General features: G+C 45.2%; 1 protein-coding gene across 4 annotated transcripts in view; it reads right to left on the reverse strand.

The window, feature by feature from the left end:
* The window catches only part of LOC150085475 (ATP-dependent 6-phosphofructokinase-like), a 499,449-nt gene that overhangs the window by 111,705 nt on the left and 374,894 nt on the right, over positions 1-12,850 (reverse strand). The window lies entirely within an intron of this gene.

The raw sequence follows: 12,850 nt of genomic DNA on the forward strand, positions 1-12,850 counted from the left end.
GTTGTTACGTCCGAATTAAACGATAAAGAGATTACTATCTGCAACTCAGTGGGACCCCTAAATCTATCCGATTATCTGTCCCACATACCGAGAAGTCAAGCTGGTCAACTACTTTCTGTGTATCCATAGCCAGTGAGCAGACCAAGGTGTATTAACCATTCGGACAATAGGCTCTGGTCAACCTTCTATTGTAAGCATCCTGTTAGAGATTTAGAAGAGAGTGGTTTCCTATATCCTTAATAAACTTAAATAAGTTTAAGGCTCAGCTGGACAGGTATTTCGAACGAACAGAGGGGTGAAGTGGAAGTGGTTATTTTTATTTATTTATGTTACTTTTTTTTTTTTTTTTTTTTTTTTGGCTGATGCTGCATAAGCTTGCTTTCTTGCATCAAATGCCTCTACTAATGCTAATGCTAATGCTAATCCCGACAAGCGGTCATCTGTTGTTTCGTGGAAGTGAACCAGCACCGTTTCAAAGCTATTGGCCTATCATCGAGCACAATATGAGGAAATAATGCCACCCACACTACTATCATAGTTTTTTCTTAAGAGTTATCTGTGGTGAATCCACACCGATATTATACAGATATAAAACTCTTACTCTTAACATATTTTGCCTTATTGCATTTAGTTATTTTTAAAATTATTTCACTTTGTACTTTTGTTGCTAATAAATTAATAAATTCATTCTGAATTTCTGGAGATAAATAATTAGTGTGGTGTTTAATATGTGATTCCAGAGCATTTTTCATACCAACGTCAAATTGACTGACAAATTTTATCAAATTTAAAAATACGCCACAATTTTTTCCTTTGGTATCGATAATTACTAGCGTGTCCATGAAATGCCAAATTGTTTTCAGCACAGAACAGTATACATTTCAATATTATTTTCAATATATGACACCATTTCGAAATTTTGCTTCTTGTACAGCGTCGTCAATTAGTCCACCTTTTTGAAGACCCTGTTCTAATAATTTCCATTTTGTGAAATTGTTTATGTGTTGTAATGAATTCTCATGAAAAAGAATGGTTGGATTTAGATGTTACCAATCTAAATGTTACCAATTGCAGCTTAAATTATTTGAGCTGCAAAATGGAACATTGTTTGTGTCAGATACAAATAAGAGGCACGGAAAACAATATATTGCATCTTTGTTTTTGCAATAAAATAACCATTTCCTCTCTTTTTTTTTTTCAATACCTTCATTTTTGTATTTCAACGAATTATTGAAACATCCGCCATTAGTGACAGAATACGTATTTAAGACTATATGTTTGGGACCGTGTTTCACCATAAAAGATCTGTTTTTGTGGGCATTAAAGTTCCATGTGGTCGGATCATTAAAATTCAAACTTACATGTTCCATGTTAATATTATTGCTACCATCATTTTCTTCTGCCAACTGTTGTTGGTATTGTCCACACTTTCTAATTCTTTTAAAATAACTTAACTGTTTGAGCTTTTCTTGGACTTCCATTTCAGTGGCATCGTCATTTGTTTCATCTTCATTCAAATCACATTCGTTTTCTTCGTCACTTTCAGGTTTGGAGTGGCTTATTTTAAGCCAGTTTTGTAAACTAGAGGAATGTTCTTTTCTAATTTCCTCTTTATGCAGTCTTTCCACTTTTTTTCTTTGGTGGCATGTCTAAAATTAATTTGGCCTTTATTGTTTTATTTAAATTATAAATCACAATATTCACGATTGCCTGTTTATAAAATACAATCACAAAACCGAATAAGTTATAACTTATAACTTATTCGGTTTGTGCACAATGCGTGAATTGCAAACTACTATGCATCCAAACATGCGCTGATGAAGCGATTGCCTGATTGGTCCCTTCAAAGTTACATTCTGGACAGCAAACAGATCTATGACGCTATGCAGTATGTACTCAGATGTAAAGATGCATGCAGGCTTGAATCACCGTGTGAAAATTAATTTTCACCCTCTCTGTGCTGTCATCTTGATCTGACATCATCGAGGGGTGCTATTTCATAAGCTAGCCTCGGATGTCGAAATAGCTTGACACTGTATTGATGTAGTCTGTCAGTGGCGCCCTTCTCCTGTCGGTGCCCTTGGCACCTGCCCCAATGCCAAGGCGTTCCTACGCCACTGGCCAGATGTTTATCAAACTCTAACAGGGAGTTAAATGATTTTATAATAACTGAGAGCAAAGTGGAGGACAAATTGCTGAAGTTAAACATAAGAAAGGCACCTGGGATAGATGGGATCTACCCAGTTATATTAAAGGAGATGGCAAAAGAAGTAAGCAAACCCTTAGCCATAATTATGAGAGCATCCTTGGACTCAAGGGAGTCCTCCTATGGACTGGAGATGTGCAAATGTATCTAAAATTCAGAAAGGGGGATCAAAGGTGACATGCTAATTACAGATCTGTCAGTTTGACTTCTGTTCCAGGGAAAATAATGGAGTCACTAGTTAAAGAAGCATTGCATGATCATCTAGACAAGACAGCAGTAATAATTCAAACACAGCATGGGTTTATCAAGGGGAAGCTTTGTCTGACCAATCTGAATGGATACCACGATGTGGTCACAAAGGAACTGAATGCCAAAAATAATTTTGATTATATACTTGGATTTCAGGAAAGCTTTTGATACTGTTACACATGAAAGACTACTTTACAAATTAGAGCAGTATGGCATTAAAGTCAAGTTGCTACAATGGATAAAAGGATGGTTGATTGGAAGAAGACAGAGAGTGGCAATCAATAGGTACTGCTCTACGTGGACTAATGTTGTTAGTGGTGTCCCTCAGGGTTCGGTGTTGAGCCCATTGTTGTTTTGTATATTTATCAATGATATTGATGAAGGTAAATCAAGCTTAATGTCAGATATTTCAGGTGATGCACAGGTTAGCAGAGTTGTTAATAACAGTAATGACAGTATGCTACTACAACAGGACCTGGAAATGTTGGGTAGATGGGCTGAGAGGTGGTAACTGAAGTTTAACATTGACAAATGCAAAGTACTGCATATGGGTAGTAGCAACCCCAGAGAAATGTACCAACTATGTGGTGTTACACTCAGGGTACTGGAGAATGAAAGAGACCTGGGGGTAATTGTGCAGTCAGATATGAAGTTTTCTGAGCAGTGCAAACAGGCTGCCAGAGTAGGTCATGGGGTCTTATCAATGATATACAGGAATTTTGCAAGCAATGATAAGAAGGTGATTATCCCCCTTGTATAAGGCAATGGTCAAGCCACACCTTGAGTACTGCATACAGGTCTGAAAGCCTCATTTTAGGAAGGATGTAGAGTTGCTAGAACGAGTACAGAGAAGATCAACAAGACTGGTGAAGGGAACAAAGTTGTGCTCTTATGAAGAAAGGCTTAAGTTCCGCAAATTGCAGCTTCTGGAGACTAGGCACCTGTGAGGTGATCTGATTGAGGTATATAAGGCCTTGAATGGATTGAGCAGGTTCAATGATGATGGGATTCTTCCTCTTGCTCAGATTATAAACCTGAGGGATTCAAACTGAAGAGAGACAGTTGTAGAATACATGTGGGGATTGCTGGAACAAACTTCCATCTGTTGTTGTGGAAGTTGATAGCTTAAATAAATTCAAAGCAGAACTAGTGAAACGTTTGGAATGAATGGATCAGTGAAATAGGAAGTTTTTTTTGTTTTTTTTTGGCTGATGCTGTATAAGCTTGCTTTCTTGCATCATATGCCTCAATTAATGCTAATGCTAATGATATATATGAATTTTGCTAGCAGGGATAAGGAGGTGATTATCCACATGTATAATTAGCATTAGCATTAGCAAAGGCATTTGATGCAAGAAAGCAAGCTTATGCAGCATCAGCCAAAAAAAAAAAAAATAAATAAAAAAATAAAAAATAACCACTTCTACTTCACCCCTCTGTTCGTTCGAAATACCTGTCCAGCTGAGCCTTAAACTTATTTAGGCTATCAACCTCCACCAAAAGGGATGGAAGTCTGTTCCACCAACCAACCACCCGCTGGCTAAAGGCAAATTTCCGCACGTCTATCCTACATCTGTCTTTCCTCAATTTGAATTTATGCCCTATCAGGTGATTTTTCTGAGCTAGAGGAAGAATCCCATCAGCATTGAGCATGCTTAAACCATTCAAGGCTTTATACACCTCTATCAGATCACCTCGCTGGTGCCTAGTCTCCAGACACTGTAATTTGCAAAACTTAAGCCTTTCTTCGTAAGAGCACCCCTTTATTCCATTCACTAATCTTGTTGCCCTTCTCTGTACTCGTTTTAGCAGCTCTACATCCTTCTTTAAATGAGGCCTCCAGGCCTGTATACAGTACTCTAGGTGTGGCCTGACCATTGCCTTATACAAGGGAATAATCAAATCCTTATCCCTGCTAAAAAAAATTTACTATATATCATTGACAGTACACCATGAGCTACTCTTGCAGCCCGTCTGCACTGCTCAGAGAACTTCATATCTGCCTGCACAACCACCCCCAGGTCCCTTTCATTCTCTACCACTGTCAGTGTAGTACCACAGAGTTGATACATTGCTCTGGGGGTTGCTGTTTCCCATATGTAGTACTTTACATTTGTCAATGTTAAACTTCATTTGCCACCTCTCAACCCATCTGCTCAACCTTTCCAGATATTGTTGTAGCAGCATAGTGACAACCCTGCCTTGACAACCCTGCCAACCTTTGTATCGTATGCAAACTTGGACATTAAGCTTGATATACCATCAATCAATATCATTTATAAATACAGAAAACAATAATGGACCCAATACTGAACCCTGAGGGACTCCACTAATAACATTAGTCCACAAATTGCAGTGTCCATTGATTACCACTCTATAATGCAATGATCAGGCCATACCTTGAGTACTGCATACAAGTCTGGAGGCCTCAATTTAGGAAGGATGTAGAGTTGCTGGAATGAGTACAGAGAAAGGCAACAAGATTGGTGAATGGAACAAAGAGTTGCTCTTATGAAGAAAGGTTTAAGTGCTACAAATTGCAGTGTCTGGAAAGTAGGCACTTGTGAGGTGATCTGATTGAGGTGTATAAGTCCGTGGACAGTTGGGAAACAACAATGGGAAAGTTTGGCCATGGGAAGATCAACGACAACGGACTACGTCTGTTGTCCTTTGCCGCATCTAGCAACCTGATCATCGGAAACAGCCATTTCCAGCACCCTCAAAAATATCAACTTACATGGCGAAATCCATCTGGCAAGGACTCAGCAATCCTGCACTACATTGTTATAACAATGTTACCGCATCCGGGGTAGCCGATGCGCCAGCACTGGGGACCCAGGGTGCTGGTGTGAAGTGGATCACTGGCCACAGCAATAAGCTTACTACGCCAAAAAGGACAATTAACATTGGCGCCTCCGTAGCCAGGTGGGAAGGAGCAGCAGTGCGTAGCACACGCTTCTTGATTAGACCGGGGTTCGAGCCCGTCACCACCAAATACGGAGGATGCGGAAAGGTCAGGGAATGACCACCGCATATTCTCGGAGCAATATGGCCTTAGTTGCTAATGCTCCTAAAAACCAAAATAACAACAACATAACAACAATTAACATTGGCGAATGGAATGTTCGAACGGGGCACCATGTTGGACAAAAGGAAATCATTGCCCAAGAACTACTTAGGTGCAAGATATCAATCGCGGCATTATCCGAATTAAGGCTCACCGGGTCTGGAACGATGATCATCCAACCACCAGCACCTAACGAAGCGGTTATGCTATTCTACTCTGGTGGTGAGAAACGAGAAGCAGGAGTGGGCTTTATGGTCGATGGTCAGGCCACCAGTAGTGTGATCGCTTTCCAACCAATATCGGACCGCCTGGCAGTCCTTACTGTCAAGGGCACCATCAAGACCCATATTATCTCCGCCTATGCGCCAACTGAGACTAGCCTGGACCCGACCAAGAATGACTTCTACAACCAGCTCCAACATACGCTGGATTCAATTCCGCAGACAGAAGTGATCATCCTCGCAGGGGACTTTAATGCCCATATTGGCATGGACAGATCTGGTTGGGAAACAACAATGGGCAAGTTTGGCCATGGGAAGATCAATGACAACGGCTTACGTTTGTTGTCCTTTGCCGCATCTAACAACCTGATCATTGGAAACAGCCATTTCCAGCACCCTCAAAAACATCAACTTACATGGTGAAATCCATCTGGCAAGGACTCAGCAATCCTGGACTACATTTTGATCAATGCCAGATTTCGCTCATCACTCATGGACGTTCGTGACATGAGGGGACCTGATTGCGGATCTGATCACTACCTCATCCGGGCTAAAGTGCAGCTCAAATTACGGCATGCAAAAAGATCATCTCGGTCAGCCAAGCTGGACTGGAGGCAGCTAATGAATGCTGCCAACAAACAGGCATATCAGATCGCCCTATCCAACCGCTTCGAGATGCTGGCCGTGCCCGAGGATATAAATGAAGAAGAAAAGCAGATCTCTGATGCCATCCTGGAATGTGCCAAGCCCCTATTGTCCACCTGCCCGACGTCGAACGCAACCATGGATATCAGACGAGTGCCTCGACCTCGTGGACAAACGGAAACAGGCAAAGTTGGTCGACTTTGAACGGTACCGGCAGCTAAACCGAGAAGTCCGATAAAGAATGACAGCAGAAAGAGAAGCATACTGGAACCAAGTGGCAGACGATCTTGAAGTGGCGGCATCCAAAAACGAGTACCGCACTCTCTACCGCACCCTCAGATGTCTGAGTGGAAAGACCAAATTGACTAGTGACAACATCAAGAATGCTGATGGGACCTTCGTGCGATCACCATCCGAACGCCTGCAACGGTGGAGTGAATTCTTCAAAGCTTTGTATAATCACGACCCACCTCAGGGACCGCCAGCAACAGCACTCTCGATCGACCCCCCCTGAGGTCTCCATGGTCGATGTTGAGCCTACAGTAGAAGAAGTGAAAGCAGCCATACAATCCCTGAAGAATGGCAGGGCACCAGGAGTGGACCAAGTCACCACAGAAGCAATCAAAGCCGGGGGAGATGTACTGCCTCGCCGACTACACTCACTCCTCAAAACCATCTGGTGCACTGAACAAATTCCGTTAACATGGAGGAAAGCCATTATCGTACCGATCCACAAGAAAGGTGATAACCGGGACTGCAAGAACTACCGTGGCATCAGCCTCCTTTAAATCATCGGAAAGGTCTTTATGAAGATCATCCAGTCAAGACTGCAAAAACATCGCGAGCAAACCAGTCGAGAAGAACAGGCAGGATTTAGACCCGGGCGAGGATGCTGTGATCAAATCTTTGCCATTCGTCAGCTGATGGAGGAGAGGATCCGGTGTGGACAGCGAACCGTCATTGTTTTCATTGACTTTAAGTCTGCTTTCGACTGTGTCCACCGGCCTGCCTTATGGAAACTACTAGAGGTTGAACATGTACCTCGAAAAGTCATCACACTCCTCCAAACTGCATACAACGGTTTAACCAGCCAGGTGCGCATCCAGAACGATTTATCTGAGGAATTTACCATCCAAACTGGAGTCCGCCAAGGGGATGTAGCCTCCCCGTTGCTTTTCAACATCGTGGTCGACGCCATTATGAGGCAAGCATTCAGAAACAGACAGGGCATACAATATGACAAGGATCACTATGTGACTGACCTGATGTTTGCTGATGATAATGCTATCCTTGCCGATAATGACGCTGAAGCCACGGACATCCTCTACAACATTGCCCGCATTGCCCGGCCATACGGTTTGAAGATCAATGCTGGTAAGACAAAGGCCCTGACAACAGATGGGTTGCAAGCCACCAACTATCTCGAAGGCGTCCAGATCGAGCAAGTGCAGGACTTTAAATACCTTGGGTCGTTGGTCCAGGAGAAGAAAGTTGCATCCACCATGGAAATCCACAGCAGAATTGGACAGGCGGCCACTGCGTTCGCCTCACTCAAATGGTGTCTGTGGAAGAGGACCAACATTTCCACAAAGACTAAAATCCGACTCTTCCGGACTTTGATCCTGCCCATTCTTCTTTACGGAACGGAAACATGGATTTGTCTCAAGTTAGATTTGAACAAACTTGAGGTATTCCAAATGCGATGCCTGCGGCAGATCTTGGGCATCTCTCTTCGCGACCGCATCACTAATGATACCATCCGTGCCAGATGCCAACAGCAACCAACCATTGCCGACCAAATCCAGAAGCGAAGGCTCAGATGGTTTGGCCACGTATGTAGAATGGGCACGAACAGAATACCATCCACACTCCTTTGGAGACAACGACCCACCCAATGGAGCATCCAACGGACCGCGCCTAGGAAAACGTGGGCCAAGCAAGTGAAAGATGACTTGAAGAGCCAACGTCTCGACCTTAACCAGGCCAGGACTGAAGCCATGGATCGTAAGGTATGGAAGAACATCACAGAGTAAGTCCGAAATCCTGTGGCACCTACAGCAGCATACTGGTTGCGTGGCCAACCGCCTCCCCCAGCTGCCAGCTAAGGACCAAAGAAGAAGAAGAAGCACTACATTTTGATCAATGCCCGATTTCGCTCATCACTCATGAACGTCCATGCCGTGAGGGGACCTGATTGTGGATCTGATCACTACCTCATCCGGGCGAAGGTGCAGCTCAAACTACGACATGCAAAAAGGTCATCTCGTCAGCCAAGCTGGACTGGAGGCAACTAATGAATGCTGCCAACAAACAGGCATATCAGATCGCCCTATCCAACCGCTTTGAGACACTGGCCGCGTCCAATGATATAAATGAAGAAGAAAAGCAGATCTGTGATGCCATCCTGGAATGTGACAAGCCCCTATGCCCACCTGCCCGACGCCGAACACAACCATGGATATCAGATGAGTGCCTCGACCTCGTGGACAAACGGAAACAGGCAAAATTGGTCAACTTTGAACGGTACTGGCAGTTAAACAGAGAAGTTCGACAGAGGATGAAAGCGGAGAGAGAAGCATACTGGAACCAAGTGGCAGACGATCTTGAAGAGGCGGCATCCAAGCATGAGTACCGCACTCTCTACCATACCCTCAGATGTCTGAGTGGAAAGACCAAATTGACTAGTGACAACATCAAGAACGCTGATGGGACCTTCGTGCGATCATCGTCCGAACGCCTGCAACGGTGGAGTGAATTCTTTAACGCATTGTATAATCACGACCCACCTCAGGGAGCACCAGCAGCCGCACCACCGATCGATCCCCCTGAGGTCTCCATGGTCGATGTTAAGCCTACAGTAGAAGAAGTGAAAGCAGCCATACAATCCCTAAAGAATGGCAGGGCACCAGGAGTGGACCAAGTCACCACAGACGCGATCAAAACTGGGGGAGATGTACTGCTTCGCCGACTACACTCACTCCTCAAAACCATCTGGTGCACTGAACAAATTCCGCTAACATGGAGGAAAGCCATTATCATGCCAATCCACAAGAAAGGTGATAATCGGGATTGCAAGAACTACCGTGGCATCAGTCTCCTTTCCATTATCGGAAAGGTCCTTATAAAGATCATTCAGTCAAGGCTGCAAAAAAAACATCGCGAGCAAACCAGTCGAGAAGAACAGGCGGGATTTAGACCCGGGCGAGGATGCTGTGATCAAATCTTCGCCATCTGTCAACTGATGGAGGAGAGGATCCGGTGTGGACAGCGAACCATCACTGTTTTTATTGACTTTAAGTCTGCTTTCGACTGTGTCTACCGGCCCGCCTTATGGAAATTGCTAGAGGTCGAACATGTACCTCGAAAAGTCATGACACTCCTCCAAACTGCATACAATGGTTTAACCAGCCAGGTGAGCATCCAGAATGATTTATCTGAGGAATTTACCATCCAAACTGAAGTCCGCCAAGCGGACGTGGCCTCCCCGTTGCTTTTTAACATCGTGGTTGACGATGTTTGCCGACGATAGTGCTATCTTTGCTGGAAACGACGCGGAAGCCACGGACATCCTCTACGACATTGCCCGCATTGCCCGGCCATACGGATTGAAGATCAATGCTGATAAGACAAAGGCCCTGACAACAGATGGGTCGCAAGCCATCATCTATCTCGAAGGCATCCAGATCGAGCAAGTGCAGGACTTTAAATACCTTGGGTCGCTGGTCCAGGAGAAGAAAGTTGCATCCGCTGTGGAGATCCACAGCAGAATTGGACAGGCGGCCACTGCGTTCGCCTCGCTCAAATGGTGTCTGTGGAAGAGGACCAACATTTCCTCAAAGACTAAAATCAGACTCTTCCGGACTTTGATCCTTCTCCTTTACGAATCGGAAACATGGATTTGTCTCAAGCTAGATTTAAACAAACTTGAGGTATTCCAAATGCGATGCCTGCGGCAGATCCTGGGCATCTCACATCGCGACCACATCACTAATGATACCATCCGCGCCAGATGCCGACAGCAACCAACCATCGCCGACCAAATCCAGAAGCAAAGGCTTAGATGGTTCGGCCACGTATGTAGAATGGGCGCAAATAGAATACCATCCACACTCTTTTGGAGACAACAACCCACCCAATGGAGCATTCAACGGACCGAGTCTAGGAAAACATGGGCCAAGCAAGTGGAAAATGACCTGAAGAGCCGACGTCTCGACCTAATCAGGCCAGGACTGAAGCCATGAATCGTAAGGTATGGAAGAACATCACAGAGTAAGTCCAAAATCCTGTGGCACCTACAGCAGCATACTGGTTGCGTGGCCAACCGCCTCCCCCAGCTGCCAGCTAAGGACCAAAGAAGAAGAAGAAGCACTACATTTTGATCAATGCCCGATTTCGCTCATCACTCATGAACGTCTATGCCGTGAGGGGACCTGATTGTGGATCTGATCACTACCTCATCCGGGCGAAGGTGCAGCTCAAACTACGACATGCAAAAAGGTCATCTCGGTCAGCCAAGCTGGACTGGAGGCAACTAATGAATGCTGCCAACAAACAGGCATATCAGATCGCCCTATCCAACCGCTTTGAGACACTGGCCGCGTCCAATGATATAAATGAAGAAGAAAAGCAGATCTGTGATGCCATCCTGGAATGTGACAAGCCCCTATGCCCACCTGCCCGACGCCGAACACAACCATGGATATCAGATGAGTGCCTCGACCTCGTGGACAAACGGAAACAGGCAAAATTGGTCAACTTTGAACGGTACTGGCAGTTAAACAGAGAAGTTCGACAGAGGATGAAAGCGGAGAGAGAAGCATACTGGAACCAAGTGGCAGACGATCTTGAAGAGGCGGCATCCAAGCATGAGTACCGCACTCTCTACCATACCCTCAGATGTCTGAGTGGAAAGACCAAATTGACTAGTGACAACATCAAGAACGCTGATGGGACCTTCGTGCGATCATCGTCCGAACGCCTGCAACGGTGGAGTGAATTCTTTAACGCATTGTATAATCACGACCCACCTCAGGGAGCACCAGCAGCCGCACCACCGATCGATCCCCCTGAGGTCTCCATGGTCGATGTTAAGCCTACAGTAGAAGAAGTGAAAGCAGCCATACAATCCCTAAAGAATGGCAGGGCACCAGGAGTGGACCAAGTCACCACAGACGCGATCAAAACTGGGGGAGATGTACTGCTTCGCCGACTACACTCACTCCTCAAAACCATCTGGTGCACTGAACAAATTCCGCTAACATGGAGGAAAGCCATTATCATGCCAATCCACAAGAAAGGTGATAATCGGGATTGCAAGAACTACCGTGGCATCAGTCTCCTTTCCATTATCGGAAAGGTCCTTATAAAGATCATTCAGTCAAGGCTGCAAAAAAAACATCGCGAGCAAACCAGTCGAGAAGAACAGGCGGGATTTAGACCCGGGCGAGGATGCTGTGATCAAATCTTCGCCATCTGTCAACTGATGGAGGAGAGGATCCGGTGTGGACAGCGAACCATCACTGTTTTTATTGACTTTAAGTCTGCTTTCGACTGTGTCTACCGGCCCGCCTTATGGAAATTGCTAGAGGTCGAACATGTACCTCGAAAAGTCATGACACTCCTCCAAACTGCATACAATGGTTTAACCAGCCAGGTGAGCATCCAGAATGATTTATCTGAGGAATTTACCATCCAAACTGAAGTCCGCCAAGCGGACGTGGCCTCCCCGTTGCTTTTTAACATCGTGGTTGACGATGTTTGCCGACGATAGTGCTATCTTTGCTGGAAACGACGCGGAAGCCACGGACATCCTCTACGACATTGCCCGCATTGCCCGGCCATACGGATTGAAGATCAATGCTGATAAGACAAAGGCCCTGACAACAGATGGGTCGCAAGCCATCATCTATCTCGAAGGCATCCAGATCGAGCAAGTGCAGGACTTTAAATACCTTGGGTCGCTGGTCCAGGAGAAGAAAGTTGCATCCGCTGTGGAGATCCACAGCAGAATTGGACAGGCGGCCACTGCGTTCGCCTCGCTCAAATGGTGTCTGTGGAAGAGGACCAACATTTCCTCAAAGACTAAAATCAGACTCTTCCGGACTTTGATCCTTCTCCTTTACGAATCGGAAACATGGATTTGTCTCAAGCTAGATTTAAACAAACTTGAGGTATTCCAAATGCGATGCCTGCGGCAGATCCTGGGCATCTCACATCGCGACCACATCACTAATGATACCATCCGCGCCAGATGCCAACAGCAACCAACCATCGCCGACCAAATCCAGAAGCAAAGGCTTAGATGGTTCGGCCACGTATGTAGAATGGGCGCAAATAGAATACCATCCACACTCTTTTGGAGACAACAACCCACCCAATGGAGCATTCAACGGACCGAGTCTAGGAAAACATGGGCCAAGCAAGTGGAAAATGACCTGAAGAGCCGACGTCTCGACCTTAATC

Source organism: Mastigoproctus giganteus, chromosome 5, assembly GCF_048544385.1.
Source record: "Mastigoproctus giganteus isolate SK-2022 chromosome 5, ASM4854438v1, whole genome shotgun sequence".
In the NCBI taxonomy this organism is placed as follows: Eukaryota; Metazoa; Arthropoda; class Arachnida; order Uropygi; family Thelyphonidae; genus Mastigoproctus; species Mastigoproctus giganteus.